Source organism: Siphateles boraxobius, unplaced genomic scaffold (assembly GCF_051911475.1).
Source record: "Siphateles boraxobius isolate OS27281-9 unplaced genomic scaffold, OSU_SipBor_1 31, whole genome shotgun sequence".
In the NCBI taxonomy this organism is placed as follows: domain Eukaryota; kingdom Metazoa; phylum Chordata; class Actinopteri; order Cypriniformes; family Leuciscidae; genus Siphateles; species Siphateles boraxobius.
Window position 1 is genome coordinate 22,079,213 of NW_027508931.1, and position 17,120 is coordinate 22,096,332.

Below are 17,120 nucleotides of genomic sequence, written 5' to 3' on the forward strand. Positions count from 1 at the left end.
TCAGCTAAACCTTGTCCCCTGATCCTCTTCTTCTCCTTTAAGAGGGCCTTGATGTCAGGGGTAATCCACGACTTATTGTTTGAAAAACACCGTACCCTCCTGGCGGGCACAGTGTTCTCGTAGCAGAAATTAATATAGTCCGTGATACATTCTGTAATGGTGTTGATATCCTCCCAGTGTGGGTCACAGAGCTCTGACCACATAGTGGTTTCAAAACAATGTTTGAGAGCCTCCTCGCTCTCTATATTCCAGCTCTTCACTGTTCGTAGCACTACAGGCTCCCTGTGTACAATAGGCCTGTACACAGGCTCGAGATGAACCATATTGTGACCAGCTCTCTCTATAGGGGGAGGGGAATCACAGTGTGTGCCTCCTTGATGCTGGCAAAAAATAAGTCCAATGTTTTATCATCTCTATTGGGGCAGGTGACATGCTGGGTGTATTGGGGCTGCACAGATGAGGGAGACACATGGTTAAAATCTCCAGAGATTAGGAAAGGGACCTGCGGGTGCTGTTTCTGGAGCCTGCTGGTGACTGAGTACAGGACGTCCGTTGCTATCTCCGTATGCTCTGTGATAGGCACGTACACTGCTATCACAATAACATGTGAAAACTCACGTGGCAGATAATATGGCCGCATGCTAACAGCAAACAATTCAATGTACTGACTACAGAATCGCAATGTTCAGGTTTACACCATCTTTGTTTCACATACACAGCCAGACCTCCTCCACGTTTCTTACCACTGTCAGCCATCCTATCCGCTTTTAGGAGGTGAAAATTATCCAAAATAACAGCAGAATCCGGGATATTCGGTGTCAGCCAACTCTCAGAGAAGATAAGTATATAGCTGTCCCTATTCTCTCACTGGTATCGTGTTAGCGCTGATAGCTCATCTGTCTTATTAGAAATGGACCTGAGGTTGCCCATCGTGACCAAGGGGACTGCAGGTCTAAAACGCCTTTTCTTCTCTTGAAGTTTCTTACCAGCGCGACATCCTTGGCGGGTCTTGCATAACAGCTCCGGGGGTATCACATGTCTGTTTCTGCGCTCCGCAGCGCTAACAGCTGATCCCGAGTATAAACAATGCATCTCCCAACTCGTTCATCCATAGTTCCATTAATGGGTAAAATGAAAAGTACTATAATCCCAAGGGATGTGTACGTCCAGAAAAATCTCTACAAAAGTATTTACAAGAAAATACAATCCAATCAAGAAAAAATGAGACTAAAATAAGAAAAAAGATGAGGAGAAAAAGAAATGGAAATGAGGAGCTGTTGCAACCAGCTGCTGCTCTCATCAGCGCCGGACATTACCAGGTGTGCCCAACCCTTAGTTCATGGGCAGCGCCCAGTCTGCATTCAGACTCTTCTGAGAATCCTATTATTATGGCTTGTTCCAGCTGCTGGTAGTGCCACAGCCAAAGCCAGAACGTGGCGCCACTCTGGGCTGGATGTGATCCAGAGCAGATGGAGTCTGTCTTGGTGTGTCACACCGGTCGAAGACTGCAGGTGAAAATCAATTTTTTCTGGGAAGCTTACACTGCTGATGTGAAGTTCAGCAGGGTACATCTTTCTTGTGGGGTCCATTTGCAGTTGGTTAGACTGTTTCAGTTCTCTTTGGACCACATTGAGTTTGTCTATAATGTTACAGCATTGCTGAGTCAGTGTTGACTTAAGCTCTGGGTGCACGCCGATGGCTTTAGCCTCTCTCTCTCTTTGAGTTCAACCAGTTCTTTAAGTTCTTTGAGTGAAACAGTTCTTTACCCATCTGTTGGCAGGTGCTCAGCAGCTGTCAGACCCACCTGAAGACTAGTGATCTCTTTCAGTTGCTCCACTCTGTCAGGGTCTTTGCATCTTTCCTGTGCCTTCTCATGTTGAGCAGGGTTCGTTCTCTGTTTCTACAGAGTTTCCACCGAGGTGTTAAGCTATCTGTGTGGGAGAACAGCTATGTGGGCCATGCAAGGTGTGAATAGCTGATGTGGAGCAGCTAAGATTTAGTGTTAGTGAGCACACGCAGCAAAAAGGTTTTGAGTATCTTAGTTGACGTGCTTTAACCCTCTGGGGACCAAGGTGTTTTTGGGGCCCTTGGGATGTTTTGACATGCACTGACATTTGTGCTTTTTCAGTTATTTATAAACATGTTAATGGCAAAGGTGTAAATTCACTCTATATAGCACAAACGGGGCTACCATAATATGTGAGCAACATGTATGTACATGTTTGTATTTTTAAGAGAATAATGTTTATGCGTGGTTATTGAAAAAAATAAAAATGAAAGTTGCTGAAATAAGACCACAAAACACATACTAAATATGTGTCCACAAGACTTTTGACTAATGGAGGTTGTCGCTTCGAGTTCTGGCTTCAAAATGATGTGAAAATCATCATGCCTAATCATTCACATAAAACAAAACATTAATTTATACTTTGTAAGACATTTTTTTTGTCAGAAGAGTTTTATGCGTGGGAGTGGTAATGGCCTATCAATATTAATGAGATTCAGACAAGGGGTGTGACAGACACTCCCCCAATGGCTAATGGCCATTACGTGCCTTACATTACATGCCTGGCATTTCCAAGGTATGTCCTGCCTTTTACCAAGCTGTCCTTTGCAAAGCACACATATCTTGCGACCAACTGTGGAACTATGTTACCACATAGCTCTTTGTGGATAAGGAAAGCATTGGTGGCAGCAATGTCCAATAAGTGTAGAAAGATCTTTCTGTACCACTTCATTGTTTTGTGTTGTGCAGTGTAGTACTGTAAGAGTTGATCGGACAGGTCAACACCACCCATGTGTTTGTTGTAGGCAGACACAGGTGCAGGACATGGAAATGTCATTGTCCTCCATGTATCTTGTGTTTTTACCCTCCTCTGCACAGTCTCACCAGTATAAGCAGACTGAATGGTGGAACAGACAGATACCTCACGTGTGTCCATTCACTTCCCAAATATAAGGGGTCCATCCCGAATCCACCTGATCAACCGTTGATCCCCTGGCAGATTTTTTTTGAGAGTGAATTAGTTGTATCACGTGGGCAGTCCTTCCTGTTGTCCCTGCAAGTACCATGTAGCGTTTATACGCCCGTATAAATATAACTAATTATTATAAATAATGGATTATGATCAATAATTAATAGTTTAATTATTTTCAGAATTTACTGTAGCAGAATCAATAGTATGATCATTTTATCAGTTCAACCAATGAACAGAAAGCATAAACAATTATTAATTCTAGGAAATATAAAATCTTCCTGGCCAAGAAAGACTAATTCCCAGCTAACAGCTAAATAAGAAATAATTTAAGGCTAAAAGCATAGATAGCTTAGATCACAGTTCAAGACAATAAATTCGTAAGCACATAAGACAAGTAGGCTAATGCTTCTCTTTTCAAATACAAACAATACTTTATTGATTATAAGACTAACACATAAAACTAATATCTAACACACACACACACACACACACACACACACACACACACACACACACACATACACACACACATTCATACGAGTTGCAGAAAGAAAGAGAGTGAGGAAGAATGAGTTTTAGGAGTCAGATGGTGAGATCCCAAGTTTCTATATGCACTTAAAAGACATGACCTGAACGAACCATCAATCATCGATTTAACCCTTCTATCGTTTCTTAGGCAGGTTATTCAATTTTACATTAAGCACCAGTTCAGTTAAGAGTCTGAAGGCTACTTGCTTGTCTTCGGTTTGCTTTGGGGATTCCCTTTTGTCGGGAAAGGGGTTTCCCGGGTCCGTTGCTTGGCTGGCGGTCTCCTCGTGCCTGCTAGATCTTGGGCAGCCAATCATGTGGTTTGTTGGCGGATGGATGAAAGTCTTTGAAGTTGGTAGCGCGTTGCAGTCGAAACGTTTAAACGAAACTTTGCAGCAAAACTTAACTTAGAACCGAGACTTTTAACGGAAAAATAAACAAAGGAAAATAAAGGAAAGTGAGACGAGTTAGATGGCTTGGATGAAGCTGTTTTAAACCCTGATCTTGATTTGGGTCATTTGTCTCTATGCGTCTACATGTTTGCTATAACCATCGTCTGCTCCACCCGACTTGTTCTGCCGAGACCTTTTCCGAGAGAGAGCACGAGAGAAGAGAGCAGAGCAGCAGGAGAAGAGAGCGCTTCTGTGTTCGGGTCTAAGATTTTAAACTCAAAGGTTGTCCAACCTCCAGGATGAGTTCTGGCCAATTAGACACGGGCTTAATTTAGGAGGTGGCTCTATTTTCTTTTTTTCGTAAATCATGCGTTATCTGTGATCTCCTTGCTCTCCAGCACTAGCAGAGAGAACAAGAGGCCACAGTTTAGCCATTATTACTTTTTAATAGAATACAACATTTTTTACCCGGATTTCAATCAAGCCAAGAAGAACATACGATCCTGCTGACAGGAAGCAGGACACACTTTCGTTCACACACCTAATATTTATAACAATTATGAATTGTATGGCATCTAAGCATATTAGACACACACATATATTGTAGAAAAAACATAGAATTATGTAGTTGCATGATGTTTGATTATAAGTCCATCGAGAATTGTTCTGGGATGAGTTTTATGGATTTTGATATGTAAAGTGTGTTAAGTGTAAAGTTTATGGGGTTAAGCCATTCCAGTCTGAGGTCAGGGATAGTTCCTGCTGAAGTCTGTTTTGGTTCATCTCTCATGGGACCTTGGTCCTTAAGAAAGACGTAGCCTGTTAGTCGCAGGGGTCAGGTGACCTCTTGTTAGGGCCTCTTGTTTCACCATTTCTGAACAGATCTGTCTTGCCAAATTATAAAACGTTGACAACGTTCTTCCTTTAGTTAAACAATAAAAAGTATTTTTGGTTACAGACTCTCTGGAGCCTAGGGGTGATTTATGGCTCTGGGTTTGGTGATTTGAATCTGGAATGTGAAGCCTCTTTTGTGTGATTATGAATGAACAATCACCTAAAAGCTTCAAGTGTGTTTGGTTCATTCTTGTATTTGCTACATATCCCCCCTTCGTTCGATGATGGGTTGAGAAGAAGACATCAGTGAATGCTGGAGAAACGGGTAGAGGAAGCAAACACAAACAGCAAACAACAAGACAACACCTCCATGACTGGTCACTTTACTGGTGCAGGGCATTAGATTATCTAGGCCTAAACAGGTTCACTCTCACAATATAGTCAATCACGTTGAATAAAGTTTAGTTCAAGGTACGTTCCCTTCTGGTACGGTGATTGATCAACTTTGTGACTACATTTGATTTGGCTGTTTTATTCTTTTCTAAATTGTTCTAGGTTTAGACCAATTTACCTTTCAATTTGTGATACGAATGATGCAGGGAGTTCTCTGGCTCACATTCGTTTTAAGGTGACTTACAAATATTAGGCGTGGTGTGTCAATCCTATTATTGTGACCTTGACCCTTATGGGGTGGACAGGCATTTTACCTAATAAAAGAAGAAGGAAAGGAACGAAGAAGTAAAACAAAACAAAGCAGTTGAGTGTTCCTGATATGACTTATAACTACAGTTGTGCAGCTAAGGTGTCAGGTATCATGATGTAGTGAGAGGTGTTCTCAGGTGTACTTGTTGGATGGGTAGTTACCATGTTTCCTATAGTAAGTGTAGCTAAGTTGTTAAGCTAGTTTCTGAAGTTAGTTTCTACCTGTGGGGGAAAACATATTTGTTGAATGTTTTGCACGGTAGAGGTGGTTAACTTCTGTATGCTAGTGAGTATGTTAGGGGTGTTGTGTAGTGCATGTATGTATGTATTTATGTATGTATGGTCAGATCTGTTTTAGTCTGTTTTGCTCCCTCCTTTGCTTGATGGCTTAGCTTTGATGAGCTTGTTACAGCTTTGCCTTGGAAAAGGGATCTTCTGTGATCTGCTGGGGGTCAATCCAGTAAGGCAGGCAGTTCTCTGGCAGACATTGGGAGGTAGTTTGGCAAGGAGCGTGAAGATGTAGTGCGAAACTTGGTCTCCGTTGTTGCATTCCTCCGACGATGCCTTCTGGTTGTGACAGACTTTCTGACCTTCTGTGCTTACTGTTGTTGCTGTAGCACACACATGCTTGAGTTTGGAGCTCGTTTGGTGGTTTCTTTATGAGTGATGGGTAGCCAGGATGGTGTTTTCTGGTACCTCTGGGTGTTTGTCAGTGGTTGACTGTGAGAGACCAGTTTGTTCTGTGTTGCTGTAGAACAAGTGGTCGTCATGTTCATTATGAAGGTGTATCAGATGAACCGGTCGTCTTCCGTTCCATCGCCATCCTGTTCTTCATCCATGTTTACCTCATTTCCGATGAAAACTTTCAGTTGCCTCATTAGTTGCTCCATGTCTTCTGAGGGTAAACTGCCTGGTTCTTGGGCATACTTGGTGCTGTGTTTAACTGAGTGGTGCCAAGGTGGGTTTCGTTGTTGAGTACCCACATGGAGTGCTTCTGGAAGCATTGGTTGATGGCCTTTGGATGTCCAGTTAGGTTTCCAGTGGTTTCCTTCTTGTGGGTTACTTGAGAAGCGTGGCTGGTCCCATGACATTTCCACGCGGTTGGTGTGGTATCTGTCAGCGGCATGGGAGTCACGTTTTCTGTGCTTCTTACGAAGAATTGTGTTGTCATGCCACTGGTTGTCTTCCAGTGCAAGACTTGTGTCTTGGCTGAAGTAGTTTGAAACTGTGGATGTTTTCAAACCTTTCTTTGAGGACATCTTTTGTTTGATGTTGGCCCTGTGTGTCAGGTCACGTAGCTGTTGGATTGTCATAGTGTCTGTGCTGGCCATGACACCAAGATGATAACTCAATCCAGGATGCAGGTTTCTCAGGAACAGGGTTTTGAAGTTCACATCCTCTTCATGTTCAAGTTTGTTATGTGCACCAAAGTAAGCTTGTCGAAAGCGGTGCTAGTAGGCTTGGGGAGTCTCTTGTCGACCTTGTTTGGTTTCCAAGGCGATTAACACACCATGTTCCGACTCTGGGCCTGTGAATTCTTTTATCAATGTCTTACATAGTAGCTGGTAGTTTGACATGACATGAGCAGGTTGTCGGTCTAGGAAGCTTCGTACCTCTGGACTGGATGTGGATCTGAAGAGGTAGAACCTGTCTCTGTCAGTCATATGTGGTCTCACCTCTAGGTGGAAGTTGATATCTCGGATGTAGGTCTGGATGTCGGGACCCTCTGTGGAGTTCGGGTTGAACTGAGTGATATTCTTAACCAGCTGGTTGAGATATTTAAAGGTCATCCCCTGTGCGGCTTTGGAGTCTGCCTGGATGAGCTCTCGTTTCTTGTTGGCAGTGAACAGTTCTGTGGTGAAGGCCTGTGACGTTTTGGTTTGTGGCCATTCACTTCTTTCACTGTATGCCAGTTCATGGATGGAGGACTCTGTTCTGCTCAGCAGGGGTGATGCTGAGGGAGGTCTCTCCCTTCTTGGCTCTGGTTTCGGTTGGAAAATGTGCTGGAGTTCATCTCTGACTGTGTAGAGCTTGTCGTTGGCGTCATCTCGCTGTTGGGTCAGATGGTCCATTTCAGTGCTGCACCTTTCCAGGTGGTCTTTCAGAGCATTAATGTCACAGTTCTTATCTTTAATGTCAGCTTTGGCTTTCTCTAGCTGATGTTCAGCAGACTGGAGTTGGTTTACCAGGTGCTTCTGAACAGTCTCTAATTCTTGTTTGTCACGTTCAGTGACTGCAAGGGCTTCTTGGAGCTTATCGAGTTGTTTCTTTGTTTCTTGCTCCACTTCATCAGGCACTTTGAGTTTGTCTTGAGCTTTTGCTTTGAGCTGGTCTGTGCAGTGTTGAGTGTGCATCAGCTCTCTCAGGAACTCAGTGGTCTGACACTTGAAGTCGTCCTGGACTTTCACTTCGAGCTTGTCTATGCGGCTCTGGGCAAATGACAGCTCCTCCTGAAGGTGGGTGATGTGCTTGTCGCTTAGTTTCAGCTGGGCTGTGAAGGCATTGCTTAAGGAACAGGTGATCTTGGTTAGTTCCACATGGTTGTGGTTCTGGCTTGAATCATGTGTCAGAAATCTTCTCAGAATTATGATTATTATTAAAAATAATAACAGTTCAATTTTCTTTGGTGTGAGGCAGTCTGTAATGACTGTGAGCCAGGCGTCCACGTCGTACCTTTGGGCAGTGGGGTTCGTCGTCCACGACATGTTGGTACGCTGGGGTGAAGAGACTGACACAGACCTGTGTGGGATGTAAGCCTATATGTGGTTGAACAGCTAAGTGTCGTTTCAGTGACGGTACACCAATAGTGAAATGTTGTAATGTCTACGTGTTGGTCTCAATGTAGACAGGTAGGCTAGTGATGGGGAAACTTCGTCACTCAACTGAGTGAGGGAAAGAGAGAGAAAAAGGTTAAAACAAATCTCAATTGTAAAAAAATTTTTTTTCAATGGGAGAAATATTTTTTATAAATATTTTCTATCAATGAAAAGCTGGATTCAACTCGTGATGTGAGGACTATGTCACTCAACTGAGTAAGGGAAAGAGAGAGAGAGAGAGGTTAAAAACCAATTAAAAAAAAAAAACAAGAAAGAAAATTCTTAACTAGGAGAAATATTATTTTTCTCGTAAATGCTTCCGATCAAAGAGAATCTGTTTCCAGAAAGGTAAACTATATTATTGTAAAATTAATAAAAAGTTGATCAACATTGATCAACATTAAGAAGCTTTCTTAACTGAGCACGAATAATAATTGAGCATACAATCAACATTTTACTATGATTTCTAAAGAATCATGTGATATCGAAAACTGGAGTAGGTCTAATGATACATAAAATTCAGCTTTTACATCAGTCTAAATTACATTGTAATTATATTAAAACCGAAAATAGCTACTTTAAATTGTAATAATATATATGTTTCATCAAAAAAGTGAGCTTAAGAGACATAAAAAAAGAAGAATCCAAACTTTTGACGCCATAGCCAATAGGCCTTTACCCACATAAACACAGCAAACAGATCATTGTGCGTGTATTTGTGACAATTTTCATATATGTTATAAACAAAACACAACAAACAGTAAGTAAAAACACTAACCTTGAAGTTTGTGTTGCATCCACATCCTGTATCCGCAGTGTTCGTTAAAAGTTGAAAACGCACAGGATAACATAACCTAAGTGAATATTGTGATTTGGTTTGCCGATTCTTTAGGTCTTACCTTGTTACTTTAACTAGCCTACTGTTAAAAAAAGTGAGCTGATGCACTGTCTATAATTCTCTCTCAATCAGTGTCTCGCCCATTCAGTTAGTTGTGCACAAATGCACAAATGAACAAGACTATTTTGGGTGAATTTGGAGCATGTGGGGGGCTAGAGACGTCATCAACAATAATTGAATGTCTATTATTTTAGAACCCAGCACAAATGAAAATTTTACCGGCACAGACCAGCACAAACGAAGCACAAACGAACAAGACTATTTTGGGTGAATTTGGAGCATGTGGGGGGCTGGTGACGTCATCAACATTAATTGAATGTCTAATATTTTCAAACCCAACACAGCAAAAACGAAAATTTTACCGGCACAAACCAGCACAAACGAAGCACAAACAAACGAGACTATTTTGGGGGAATTTGGAGCATGTGGGGGGCTGGTGACGTCATCAACAATAATTGAATGTCTAATATTTTAAAACCCGACACAGCACAAACGAAAATTTTACCGGCACAAACCAGCACAAACGAAGCACAAACGAACGAGACTATTTTGGGTGAATTTGGAGCATGTGGGGGGCTGGTGACGTCATCAACAATAATTGAATGTCTAATATTTTAAAACCCAACACAGCACAAACGAAAATTTTACCGGCACAAACCAGCACAAACGAAGCACAAACGAACGAGACTATTTTGGGTGAATTTGGAGCATGTGGGGGGCTGAGTGACCTCAAAATGACCACCTAATATTATTTTAATATCTAAAAAACTGAAGCAGCTCAGACAAAACCTTTTACAGCACAAACCAGCACAAACGGAGCACAAACGAACGAGACTATTTTGGGTGAATTTGGAGCATGTGGGGGGCTGGTGACGTCATCGTCTATAATTCAATTTCTAATATTTTAAAACCCGACACAGCACAAACAAAAATTTTACCGGCACAAATCAGCACAAACGAAGCACAAACGAACAAGACTATTTTGGGTGAATTTGGAGCATGTGGGGGGCTGAGTAACCTCAGAATGACCACCTAATATTATTTTAATATCTAAAAAAACGAATCAGCTCAAACGAAACTTTTTACAGCACAAACCAGCACAAACGGAGCACAAACAATTGCGTCTATTTTGGGTGAATTTGGAGCATGTGGGGGGGGGGGGGGGCTGGTGACGTCATCGTCTATAATTCAATTTCCGATATTTTAAAACCCAACGCAGCACAAACGAAAATTGTACCGGAACAAACCAGCACAAACGAAGCACAAACGAACAAGCCTATTTTGGGTGAATTTGGAGCATGTCGGGGGGCTGAGTGACCTCAGAATGACCTAAAAATATTCTTTTAATATCTAAAAAACCGAAACAGCACAAAACTTTTTACAGCACAAACCAGCACAAACTGAGCACAAACGATTGAGCATAGTTTGACGACGTTTTGCGTTGGGTGGGGGGCCAACTTCACGCAGGTATTCCAGTCTGAGGTCAGGGATAGTTCCTGCTGAAGTCTGTTTTTGTTCATCTCTCTTGGGACCTTGGTCCTTAAGAAAGACGTAGTCTGTTAGTCGCAGGGGTCAGGCGACCTCTTGTTAGGGCCTCTTGTTTCACCATTTCTGAACAGATCTGTCTTACCAAATTATAAAACGTTGCCAACATTCTCCCTTTAATTAAACAATAAAAAGTATTTTTGGTTACAGACTCTCTGGAGCCTAGGGGTGATTTATGGCTCTGGGTTTGGTGATTTGAATCTGGAATGTGAAGCCTCTTTTGTGTGATTATGTATGACCAATCACCTAAAAGCTTCAAGTGTGTTTGGTTCATTCTCGTAGTCGCTACAACCACATACACCAAACTTCATTGCAAACAAGTCTTTTAGTGTCACGAACACACACAGGAAAAGACAGATCCAGTTGCAGTATGTTTATTAGGGTAATCCGTACTCACAATCCAGTCCAGGCAGGGTATAAAATCCAAAAAGGCAGTCCAAAACATAAAACACAAACAAGCCTCAGGCAAAGGCAGGGCACAGAATAAGTGTGAGGACATAAAACAACGACTCCGTGACAAACACTAAAACAGACAGGGTATATATACACACAGAACTAACAAGGAGATGGGAAACAGCTGAGTGCAATGAACTGATGAGTGACAAACAGAATGCTGGGAAATGAAGTCAAACGTGGAAGACACCGTGAGAACGAGGACCTCTAGTGACAACCCAGGGAACACAAATCAGACACTGTGACATTTAGGAGCTTTGGGCTTGTGTAAAAATTGTCCATGTACACATGGTACCCAGAGCCTAAAAAGTTACAGTCTAAAAGAGATGTTACAGCATCATATGAAAGTCCATGGCCTGTGGGAAAGTTGTTCTTTCCTGTGTACACAGAAAAGTCCAAAGTGTATCCATTTGAGGAATCTGCAAGAACAAACAACTTGAAACCCCATCTGGTTGGCTTAGCTTTCATGTACTGTGTCATGCCTGTGCGTGCTTTGCATGCCACCATTCTTTCACCCACAGCTAAGTTTCTTCTAGGATGATAGATGGCTTTACAAGCATGACGTATAGTGTCCATGAGAGGTTTGAAAAGACGGTCATGTTCAGGTGTGCCCCTCTTTATGTCATTCTCCTTATCTGCATCTGGGTTACTCATGTGTACATTCCATGAAATGGTGCGGCATCTCTCTCTTGCCATGATTGTGGCAGGAAAAGGCCAAGAGAAAAGACTGTCTTGCCGCCAGTAGTCCTTGATGGAGCTCATCTTCACCATGGCCATGTAAAAAACCAGCCCAATGTAGAGGTTCTTCTCACTGATGCTGACATCAGTCCATTTAAATTTGCAGCCCTTTGAAATTGCACCAGCAGCCTGAGCATTGGTGTTGTGGCACAGAGTTGACACTGCATTCTCAGCAGTGCTTGAAGTGGGGGAAAAAAGGTGCCGGTACTCTCTTGCACTCGCAAATCATAAAATGTTTCTACTGTGAAAAACAAAACTTGGAGATATTGCTGGTACAACAACAATTTATTGTTATTTATTAACAAAATAAATGTATTTAAACAAGTCGTGTGTGTGTGTGTGTGTGTGTGTGTGTGTGTGTGTGTGTGTGTGTGTGTGTGTGTGTGTGTGCCAAGGTTGTTATAGTTTTGCTTTTTTAAATTAGTTTTTATTTTAATATCGTTTTCAAATTTGCTGTAAATTTCAGTTTAGTTTTAGTTAGTTTTATTAATGGTTTTGTTAGTTTTAGTTTAGTTTTTATTTTGCAAACACATTTCTATTTAGTTTTTATTTTATTTAGTTTCAGTTTTAGTTTTAGTAATTATAGTTTAGCAGAGCAAACAGAACCCTTCCAGTGTAGACCAAAGCGAGACGATTAATGTCAGCAAAGTTTAATGTTTGCCCAGATTACAGTTAACTCTTGTGCAGACATCTTAATAATAAAATAAAATAATGGTTTGAGATTGAACAAAGCACCAAATAAATGGAACTTAAAAGTATACAAGAAAAAAATATGAAAAATTCAGACAAACTAATTCATATTAATAAAGATGAAATCTTGTTAAACATGCCTAGTTTACTTTATTTCAGCTGTAAATGTGGCAGAGTGACCACTGGTACTTTAAAAAAAAAAAAACAGCTCAATTCATTTGACTACAGCCAACACAACCTGTTGTGAAGCCAGTGTGATTAAATAATGAAACATCTATGCAATGTGTGAGTGTGTACATGTATTTCTATCCTGGTGCGGACTTAAACCTGAATGCACACAGACTCATGGGGACTTGTGTCACTGTGGAGGACCTAAATTGAGGTACACAAGTAAATGTAAATGTTTTGTAAATGTAAAAATGCAGAAAGTTGTGTGATGGGTAGGTTTAGGGGTAGGGTTTGTGTAAGAAGACAAAGAAGAAGGTAGTGTAAAAACCATTACGTCTATGAAGAGTCCCCACAAAGATAGTGCACCAGTGTGTGTGTGTGTGTGTGTGTGTGTGTGTGTGTGTGTGTGTGTGTGTGTGTGTGTGTGTGTGTGTGTGTGTGTGTGCACGTGTGTGTGCGTGTGTGTGCGTATGTGTGTCGTGTCCTGGTATACATTGCGGGGAAATGTCTCCACGTGGAAATTATTAGCAGTAAATGTTTTATAAAAACAATGATAATAACAGCACCTTTCAGCCTGCCAATCTTCATGAAAACATGACATCTCAAACATAGGAGCCTAGTAGGCTACATTAAAGTTTTTTGTGCTTGACGAACTTGTTTTGCTGTCGCACCCGCGTCTCGCAAATGAAATGGCATTCTAAAAATGCTGCGCTCAAGTTAAAAGAAGTCCAACTTGCCTCTTATTACCTTGTGTTATTTCCCATTCCGCTGCAACAGACGCATCCTTTATGAACAGTGCTTAGCACTAGCCATGTGTTCTACGTTACGGTCCTTCATTGAGCGCGTCACTTCACGCGTATGAAGCGCCATATCAGGCATTTCCTTAAACAGCCACAGGGCAGATTTACCACCAAAGTAAAGAGCTTAATAACGAAAACTATAATTTATTTTTGCTAATTATTATTTTATTTCAGTTAGTTTTTCAGTAACTGTTGTTAGTTTCGTTTAGTTTTAGTTTTTCATTTATTATGAATTTTTTATTTTATTTCAGTTTACGAAAATGTTTTTTGACCAATAGTTTTAGTCTTAGTTTCAGTTTTTGTTTACAAAAATAACCTTGGTGTGTGCGTGCGTGCGCGTGTGTGTCTATGTGTGTGTGTGTGTGTGTGTGTGTGTGTGAGAAAACGGAACTCCTCCAAGTCTGCAAGTCCAAAAATACATTTATGGTGAGATACTATACATTGTATTTAATTAAATGCATTTATGGTAAGATTATTATATTTTCATGTCAATCTGTGTTCATTTTGACCACGAACCATGCGCTGTAACTTTAATTCAGCACGTGCAGCACAGCAGAAATAGACTCGGTGTGGAAACGATCTCTGCACTGCTGTATAGGCTACACACCGCTCCTGGAACGGGTGTTAATACGGGTGCGGGAAAAATATGCACCACATACGCACTGCAAACGGAGTATATGTGAAACAGGCTTGACACTGACGCTTTTTCTGTCAGTGGTAGAGTACCGGCTACATGCGAGAAGTAGCGGTACGCAAGAAAAAGTGCAGGTACGCTTAAGAGTAAAATGTAGAAGTGCCGGTACTGCGTACCGGTGAGTACCGCCCCACTTCGAGCACTGATTCTCAGAAAAAAAAAAAACATTTTGAAGAGAGTCTGTGGAGTGTGTGTCAGCAGAACTCAGCTGTGGTCCAAGTTCCCGGGCAGGCAGGAATCACAGAGTCTGTGGAACCATATCAATGTCAGTTTCTGTTTTCCATGACAGAGTGGACTCCTTGTTGCTCGTCTGAATGTTTGTCTTGGCCCTCTTTGCTACATTCCCATAAAAATAATAATATTAATAAAGGTTAGTAAAGGTTGATCAAAGTACTATCAGGGCAATCAGCATGTTGATAAAACAAAACAAAAAATATAAGCTCTTTTATATTAACATTACCGATCAATAATTGTAATATTGTGCATGCATAACACATTTTTTGCAAAGCCACAGTAGTAGGTAAAAAATAGTAGATAAATATGTACTTACTCTTTTTGATTTCCGTTGCTGCGTGTCCTGCGAGTTTCAGTGGAAGGCGAGAGTGAACAAGCTACATTCCTTTTAAAAAAGTTGAAAACTATTATTATCATATATTTTACAGAGTACTATTCCAGCACATGCATAACTGATGGACATTTAGCAATGCTGATAAAGCAACACAATATAAGCTCTTTTATATTAACATTTCCAATCAGGGCCGGATTCAGCCAGCCCCACTAGGGGGTGCAGGTAGAATATCAGGGGGGGCAAGTCATTTAACGGAACATTTAAATTGGACAAATATAGTGATTTGATTTATATTGTGATATATAGGATATATCAATCGATATATAATCAATCTTTTTTATTTCATTTTTTTTTTTTTTTTTCATTTCTTTAGCTCTGTACACAGCATGGCTTATATCAGTCATTATAGCATCAGTCGTCTGCTTTTCCAATGCAGTTTTCCAATTAGTAAATCCTTGTTTTGTGAAAACGAAATCCAGGGGCGGAGTGGGACCAAAAAATCTACCGGGAAATTTCGTAGACCACTGGCCCTCGTCGCCGGCAGGGCCGGATTAAGAGTTCAGAGGCCCCTGGGCACAATGTCTTGTAGGTCCCCTCTTAGGCAGGCCAAATGTATATTTTGTCCAGGGACATTTTAATATGGCATTTACAGTAGTGATGGGCGGATCGATCCTGAAGTATCGATACTTCGATACTGACGTGGTATCGAAAAGGATCGATCCTCACACAAAAATATCGATCCAAATGTGTGTTTTTTTTTACCAGTAATTTTTTATTAATTTAGCATGCAATTCAGTGCGTAAAATAAGCTTCTAATTGGAAAAATAAGCGAATGTTAGCGGGTAATTGTGTAGGATAGAACCTTTTCTCCTAGTCATCTGTATACAAGACGAAACCAATCAATCACAGAGAGCGTTCGATGCCGGTGCTTCGCTGAGCTCACAGGCCCAGTGCGTTTGGGAAACGAAGCCTTGCTTAGATGACAGAGAACAATCGGGAGTTATTTCGCAATAAACAAACCAAAACTGTACATAATGGTTTAAAATGTTGACGTCAGTAAGATCTTTTTAATGAAATTAATATTTTTATTCAACAAGGATCGATACATTAAATTGATCAAAAGTGACAGTCAAGGGTTTTACACTGTAAAAAAAAATCGACTTCATATAAATGCTGTTCTTTCAACTTTGTTCATCAAATAATTCTGCATAAAATGTATCATGGTTTCCAACAAAATATGAAACTGTTTTCAACATTGATAATAATAAGAAATGTTTCCTGAGCAGCAAATCAGCATATTAAAATGAATTATCATCATGACTGGAGTAATGATGCCGAAAATTTAGCTTTGATCACATGAATAAATTACAGTTTACTATGGCATAGAAAACAGATAGCCTATGTTAAATTGTTAAATTGTAATATTACAGTTTTTACTAAGAGAAATAAAAATCTTACAGACCCCAAACTTTTGAACAGTAGGCTAGTACTATAATTTGGGTAGTTTTGTAAAAGTCACTGACTAATTAAAGGGGAGTTGAGAGCACAGATCACAAAATATTTAGGCCTAGTAGTCATGAAAACGTGTTCAGATTTAGCATATTAATGATGCATTCACCTCATAAATCATGACACACTGCTGTAAGTGCATACAAGTTCAAATGCATGCTTTTAAAATGAAAAAGTATCGGTATCGGTATCGATATCGGCGATACTGGCCCTGTATTTACTTGGTATCGGATCGATACAGAAATGTGCAGTATCGCCCATCACTAATTTACAGTTTTACTGATTTAAAAGTAACTTTGTTGTACTATGCTGGAGTAAAGTTCATAAATGGTCGTTCTTTCCCATAGGAATTTGTAAAACTATGTTGGGTGGACCTATGTGCCTCTAGGGGGGTTCGGGGGCATGTTCCCCCGCAAGATTTTTTTACATTCTAAGGTTAAATGCATCAATCTCGTGCTCTTTGAGAGATCAAAATTAAGAGCTTCAACCCATGAACTGCTCGTTGAACAAAGAAAAAGCATTGATTTGTACCAGGACAATAAAGAGGGCATCTTTTTAGTCATGAGAGTCTTAGTCTGCATTACATTATCAATGATGTTTTAGGATGCCAAACAATTATTATAATAATGTAATAATGATTTATATAATTATTCCTATGACGTAAAATCCATTTAGCCTATAAATGTACTATATAAATGAAAATGAATATTTCAAAAGTATATTTTAGCCTACACATTACACTATAATATAGGACAATTAAAATATTTTTGTCCTAATTTCTTCACTTGCAAGAAATAAACCCTTGAG